Source organism: Anolis sagrei, chromosome 5 (assembly GCF_037176765.1).
Source record: "Anolis sagrei isolate rAnoSag1 chromosome 5, rAnoSag1.mat, whole genome shotgun sequence".
In the NCBI taxonomy this organism is placed as follows: domain Eukaryota; kingdom Metazoa; phylum Chordata; class Lepidosauria; order Squamata; family Dactyloidae; genus Anolis; species Anolis sagrei.
Window position 1 is genome coordinate 198,190,601 of NC_090025.1, and position 7,683 is coordinate 198,198,283.

Sequence of the window (7,683 nt, forward strand, 5' to 3'; positions counted from 1 at the left end):
TCCTTCCACCCCTCTGGTTTTTGGGATTTCCAGTTTAAGGTTCACCTCCTGCGTCCTGGGCAGTGGGTTTCCACCTCCTGATCCTCCAAGACCCTCTCCCTGTGCAATAAAGATGATTATTTTTCCGAAGCATCCGAGTGGGTCTTGTGATTCAACGGACAATGTCCTCTCTCTCTTCCCTTGGTCATCTCTCCCTCTAAGGCAGTCTTTCTAGCTATATACTGCCCTCCTGTGGTAGCATCCAAGCATTACATACAAATGTATTCATTCAATTTGGAGCCCCCGGTGGCGCAGTGGGTTAAAGCACTGAGCTGCTGAGCTTGTTGATCGAAAGGTCGCAGGTTTGATTCCGGGGAGTGGCGTGAGCTTCCGCTGTCAGCCCTAGCTTCTGCCAACCTAGCAGTTCGAAAACAAGCAAATGTGAGTAGACCAATAGGTACCGTTCCGGCGGGAAGGTAACGGCGCTCCATGCAATCATGCCGGCCACATGACCTTGGAGGTGTCTACGGACAACGCAGGCTCTTCGGCTTAGAAATGGAAATGAGCACCACACTCCAGAGTCAGACATGACTGGACTTAATGTCAGGGGATTACCTTTACCTTTACCTTAGCCCTGGAAAGGGTGGTTCTTTGAAGATGAAAACCTGCCAATATTTTATGTCACGGTCAAACGCCAGCCAATTAAAGGAGTATAGTTTATTGTTCAAACAAACACAAAATCAGCCCAAAACAAAACCACAGGGCAAAAAACACTTAGTTTACAGTGTGAAAAAAGCCCAAACAGGCAAAAAAACCCACAAAACCCCCAACGGAATATAATCTGGATTAACCAGAGATATAACTTGAATTAAACTCAAAAAATGCTTAAATGCAGCCTTTCAAGGGTTGTAAAAAGAAACCCAAGCCTCAAACACAGCAGGAACTGGTATGCAGGGATGCAGGAATGTAGATAACGCCAGCTCCAGACGCTCAGCCGTAGATGTGGAGGAGAGAAAGTAATGACAGAGAATGAAGTCCAGTCCGGTCCGATCCAAAGAGAGACGAAACAGCTGCCAGGCCAGGTCCCGATCCGATGAATAAACACAAGGAGCCAAAGCAGCGGGGCAATACGGCAGCTAATGCAAACATCAAAACAGTGCAGTCCAGCAACAACCCACACAGTTCCAGGCCCCCTTTGCTGCTAAAACCCAGAGCATAACTTACGTCCCAAAGTCTTCTTTCAAACCCGTCTTCTGTAGCAAAGATCCAGAAAGCGCCCAACAAGACTCCTTGCCGATTGCAAGGCTACAATAGCAAACACTCCCTTTTTATCTACAAGTCCTCATCAGAACTTGATTCAGCCAACACCTGTGTCCCAGCTGTATCTTGTTGCAGCTCCTCATCCGAACTGGAGTCACCCCCAGTTTGGCCCAACCCATTCCCAGCAGTGCCTCTTCCACCACTCCTCCAAGTAGTCCATCTCTGATCTAATCCTGAAGTTCCCCAAGTCCCATCCAAGTCTTCACTACTCCAACCTTCAAATGTGTCACTGCTTGTGGGTTCAGCACAAATATCTTGAATCTCTCGAACCCTTGTCCATTCCATCCCATCAGACCCAGAATCTGATATCCCATCATCCATTTCATTTGCATCAAAACCCTCAAAAGAATCCTCATTAAGTATCTCCCGGATTCTTTTCCTATGTTGCTCTTCATCATAGTCTTGCTTGTGAGTAGTTTTCCTGCCTCTCCTAATACAACTAATGTTACTATCACTGCCAGCAGACTCTATCACAACATTTTAAGTGGGTGTTGCAACTCAGAGTAGGCTTCACCTTCTAAACACCACTACACAAGAGCTGTAGTTTTACAGTTTATTGAGGAAAAAAATCCAAGTCGAAATAAAGAATAAGCATTGCAAAGTCCCAAAGAAAAAGGTTAAATGCAGAATACAGTTCCAAAGATCTTCAGGTAAAAGCAGGAGACATAATCCTATTGGTAAAGTTCAAGCCAGAGTCCCAGGTACAAGCAATGAAACATTTGCCCCAAGAATCACAATGCAAGAAATCCCAAGCGTACTCCTTTCCAGGCTAAGGTTATTCCATGAAGTTTTCAGGCCAATAAGCTACGTTGAAATGATGCTTTCTCAGAGTTTCCAGGAGGCCTAAATACCTTTCTAACATCAAAACATTAGGCTCTCAGCATCATGAAAGCATTGCGATGACCTCGCACCGAGCTAGCCTCCCGTCTGCTTGCCAGACGTGAACTCCGCCTGACCCGGAGATCAAAGAGCTTCTCGCGTCAAATCCTTATCTGCACTTTTGGTATCATTGTGGGAAGGCACCTGCTCGCTATTCCCTTCGTTAACATTCCTTTCTGGTGAAAACAGCTGTGTTGACACTGCACTGTCTGTCAGAGCCTCGGAAGCAGGCTCAGAGATCTGAGGCACAGACAAAGAGCCAGGAAGCTGAAACCCAACAGGAATCTGAATCCCATCATCCTCATCGTCAGAAACTAGCTCAGCCACAACAGTGGGATCATGAAGGGTATCTGTCCCAGGTTTCATTCAGATCCCTCAAGCCATGGGGGAGTCTTTGTGTTACATACATATATACATTTCTCTTTGTCCTCTCTCCCTCTGAGGCAGTCCATAAGAGAGCAGCATATAGACTGCCTCAGAGGGAGAGAGGACAAAATCCCATGTGGCCATGGTGGTTGAGGACTTCTGGGAGCACCTGAGCACTACATACACACATACATATTATTAGTTTTTGAGGTCCTAGCCCTGAAAAGGAAAGTTCTTTGTAGATGAAAACCTGTCAGTATTTTAAGTGGGATCATAAGGGGTATGTGTTCCAGGTTTGGTCCAAATCCATCAAGCTATGTAGGAGCCTTTGTTTTACAAACATACACTTCCCTTTGTCATCTCTCCCTCTGAGGTAGTCAATCTGTATACTGCCCTCTTATGGTAGCATCTGAGCATTATATACATAACTATTTATTTGTTTTGGGGGTCCTAGCCCTAATAGTGGTAGTTCTTTGTAGATGAAACCCTGCCAGTATTTTAAGTGGGATCATGAAGGGTATGTGTCCCAGGTTTGATCCAGATCCATCAAGCCATGGGGTATGCTTTGTGATACAAACATACATACACACACTTCCCTTTGTCATCTCTCTCTCTGAGGCATTTCTATCTATATGCTGCCCTCTTGTGGTAGCATCAGAGCACTACATACATGCATATTTATTCATTTTAGTCCCCAAAGGGGTTGTTCTTTGTAGATGAGACCCTGTCAGTATTTTAAATGGGATCATAAGGGGTATGTGTTCCAGGTTTGGTCCAAATCCATCAAGCCATGGAGGAGCCTTTGTTTTACAAACATAAACTTCCCTTTATCATCTCTCCCTCTGAGGTAGTCAATCTGTATACTGCCCTCTTATGGTAGCATCTGAGCATTATATACATAAGTATTTATTTGTTTTGGGGGCCCTATCTCTGAAAGTGATGATTTTTTTTAGATGAAACCCTGCCAATATTTTAAATGGGATAATGAAGAATATGTGTCCCAGGTTTGGTCCAGATCCATCAAGCCATGGGGAAGCCTTTGAGTTACAAACAAACATACACACATACCTTTCCCTTTGTCATCTCTCCCTCTGAAGCAGCATTTCTATTGATATGCCACCCTCTTGTGGCAGCATCTGAGCACTACACACACACACATACATGTTTGTTTTGGGGGCCCTACCCCTGAAAAGTGTGGTTCTTTGTAGATGAAACCCTGTCAGTATTTTAAGTGGGATCATGAAGAGTATGTGCCCTAGGTTTGCTTCAGATCCATCAAGCCTTGGAGGAGCCTTTGTGTTACAAACATACATACACACCCTTCCTTTTGTCATCTCCCTCTGAGTCAGCATTTCTAACTATATGATGCCCTCTTGTGGTAGCATCTGAGTGCTACATACATATGTATTTCTTTATTGTACAGGCCTAGCCCTGAAAGTGGTGGTTCTTTTTAGATGAAACCCTGCCAGTATTTTAAGTTTGATCATGAAGGATATGTGTCCCAGGTTTGGTCGAGATCCATCAAGCCTTGGAGGAGCCTTTGTGTTACAAACACACAAACACACTTTCCTTTGTCATTGCTCTCTGAGGCAGCATTTCTATGTATATGCTGCCCTCTTGTGGGAGCATCTGAGTGCTACGTACATATTTATTTATTTATTTATTTATTTATTTATTTATTTTGGGGGCCTAGCCCTGAAAGTGGTGGTTCTTTTTAGATGAAACCCTGCCAGTATTTTAAGTTTGATCATGAAGGATATGTGTCCCAGATTTGGTCCAGACCCATCAAGCCATGGGGAAGCCTTTGTGTTACAAACATACAAATGTACACGTATGTATGGATAGAGATAAAAGGAATACCTGATGTGTTGTATCCTGCCCAGCAGCTGAAACACCTTTCACTTCACACTTAACAGCCATTTACTGTTGCAAAGCTACTCAACAGAAACTTGGGATTTGTAGTTTGCTGAGAGATACATAGAATGGTCTAGTAGGTACATAAATCCATGACTGCTTTGTCTTTACACGTAAGAATGAAATAACAAACAATACAGTTTTCTCCTTACTGTGGGAGAAAGCAAGTACGATATTTCTCAACAATATTTCTACTTTTTTTACAATTCTGGAGGAGTTATTTCCCAGAGAAATAGGCATCTAAGGCAGGCACGAGCAAACTTCGGCCCTCCCTCCAGGTGTTTTGGACTCCAACTCCCACAATTCCTAATAGCCTACCAGCAGTCCAGAATGCCTAGAGGGAGGGCCAAAGTTTGTCCATGCCTGATCTAAGGAGATGGCTTAAATTCCCTAAAGCCCCCAGATCCCATCTCATTTTGGAAGCTAAGCAGGGTGAGCCCTGGTTAATGCCTGGATGGGAGACCACCCGTAGTACTCCATTACTTCAGGATGTATTTAGGAGGAAGAAATCAACAAATCTACGTTCAAGGATTCACAATGAAAGAAAACAAGATGGAACTCATGGGTTCGCCATAAGTCGTCAAGAGACTTTCAGATATACACTAGGCATGTGCAATTTTTTCATTCGTCCTCATAAATCATATAAAATTTGTTAAATTCATACTTACAATGCAATATCCGACATTTGCCAAAAACTTAAGAATCGAAACTCACCCAATATATTTTTCTTTGAATTTCGTAAACCTCGGAATCCTCCCAAAGTCAGTTTCATGTTCAGTGCAAGGAAGCAAAGCAAAGCCAAAAAGGCTGCCTTTCCTCTTTAAATGAATGCCCTCTTGCCATGACGAAAGGGAAACGGGAGAAAAATCAGAGTTCGCTGGGAAAGACTCAAAAAGCACAGAGTTCTGGGAAATGTAGTTTGGGAAGGAAAAGAGCCCTATGCCAGGGAATGTAAAAGGCCCAGCCCTGAACTACATTTTCCAGAATTCTGCCAAGTTTGGTTCAATTCCATCGTTGGTGGGGTTCGGAATGCTCTCTGATTGTAGGTGAACTATAAATCCCAGCAAGTACAACTCCCAAATGACAAAATCAATTTTTTGAGTGAAGGACATACATTGGGTTGTTAGGTGCCTTGTGTCCAAATTTGGTGTCAATTCGTCCAGTGGTTTTTTGAGTTCTGTTAATCCCACAAACGAACATGACGTTTTTATTTATATAGATTTTACCGCATTTGTATACCGCCTTTCTCAGCCAGAGGAGACTCAAGGTGGTTCACAGTCAGCAGTGATTCGATGCCATAACAAATATAAAAATACAGTTAAAACAATTCTAAAAACAATTCGACATTTAAAATGTAATATAAAAAGTAAATATGTCTGTAAAAACACGATCCTCGGCACCTCTGTACTGAAATCGTTGTCCAGTTGCATCATCAGTCATCTATATATATAAAATCCAAAAGGGCGTCCTTAGGGACCGCAAAACGCGAAAAACCCCGGACAAAAACTCACCAAACTTGCCGTACACATACCTCAAACCACAAGGTATGCACAACACTCATCACAATTCAAAACAACATTACAACAAACTCACAATCACAGAAACAAACAGAGCATGCACAAAGGCGTCCCGGCACGAGCCGCCCGGTGCGCGCACATGGCCGGACCATGCCCCCTCCGTGGAAGCCACACCCCTCTCTTTGCCGCCCCGCCCCTACCCGCCCATACGCCATTCTTCCCTCCTCCCCCTCCTCCCCCTCCCCCTCCCACACCCCCTCCGCGACAGCCACGCTCCCACCCTCCACCACCCCGCCCCTACCTGCCTATATGCCATTCTTCCCTCCTCCCCCTCCTCCCCCTCCCCCTGCCACGCCCGCTCCGCGACAGCCACGCTCCCACCCTCCGCCACCCCGCCCCTACCTGCCTATATGCCATTCTTCCCTCCTCCCCCTCCTCCTCCTCCTCCTTCCCCGCCCACATCCCCTCTGAGACAGCCACACCCCCACCCTCCGCCACCCCGCCCCTACCCGCCCATACGCCATCTGTCATGAAATCTACCTTTGAGACGACAGGGCCGAAGCCTGCATGACAGTGGCTGTCATCTTGGAAGGCAGGCAGGACAGGAGGAGGAGTCAAGCCGACTCCTGATTGGGTCTAGCAATTAGGGGAGGAGTCGGTTGTGAGAGGGAAAACAAGCTGTCAGCTTTTGACAGAGGAGAGAAGTGTCTTGAGATCAGACAGGGAGAGAAGTGTCTTAACACCAGACGGGGAAAGAAGTGATTTTGAGGAGAGGAAGATAGATAGAGCAGGGATCTGACAGAAAAGGAAGAGCTTATAGTGAGCCTGAAGTTTAGGGAATAGGCGAAGACAAAGGCTAGGATTTTTACTGTGTTGTTAGGGCCAGTAAAAGAAAGATTTGTCTCCTTATACTAGGGACAGTATAGGGGAGCTTATTGCCCTGTGCAGACAGGAGTCTGTTCTTAAGTGATACTGTGTCTAAAGATAGAACAGTATGTTTAAGGAGTCTCACAGTTGTTAAAAGCTTTTCTGTCAGGGGAACTATTTGTCTAAGTAACCAAGTTTCTGCAACTGAATCACTCTTCTGTACCACTCATTTCTATGAGTTGTTGTTAGTATAAAGTTCAATAAACTCTTTCTAGTTAACTTTTAACTGGTGTATGCCTCAGTCCATTAATCGCCTCAGAACTCATTCTGTCAAACCATTTTGAAGTCCAGTCAACCAGTGTAGAAACAATAGAAGAATTAGGAGCTCAAACACCCCTTACCTATAACACATTCACACCTTTGGTTCCTCAGGCCAATAATTCTGAGGTGGTGGCGGCTAATACTACCAAGAACATTCGGTCATTTATAATATTTTATTCTCCCTTGCCTTGAGGGGCAGAGGTGGGATTGATTGTTTGTCCACCCTGCCCAGATATCCTTTATTTTTATTATACCATCCTTCCCTCCTCCCCCTCCTCCCCCGCCCACGCCCCCTCTGAGAAAACCACGCCCCCTCCCTTCGCCGCCCCACCCCCTTCCCACACTGACACAATCCTTCCCTCCTGCCCCTCCTCCTCCACCGGTCACGCCCCTTCAGAGCGAAGGAAGGAAGGAAAGAGAAAGAGAGGGAAGAAAGGAGACAAAGAGGAAGGAAAAGAAAAAGGGAGGAGGAAGGCAAGATGTACAGAAGGAAGGAGGAGAGAAGGAAAGAAAAAGGGAA

At 45.2% G+C, this 7,683-nt stretch overlaps 1 protein-coding gene across 1 annotated transcript in view; it reads left to right on the forward strand.

Moving 5' to 3' along the window:
* The window catches only part of GOLGB1 (golgin B1), a 34,188-nt gene extending 34,059 nt beyond the window's left edge, over window positions 1–129 (forward strand). The window contains exon 16 of the mRNA XM_060776336.2: window positions 1–129. This exon is cut by the window's left edge and continues 974 nt beyond it. The gene's annotated coding sequence lies outside the window, so the exon portion shown is untranslated.
* Window positions 130–7,683: the final 7,554 nt, after the last annotated feature.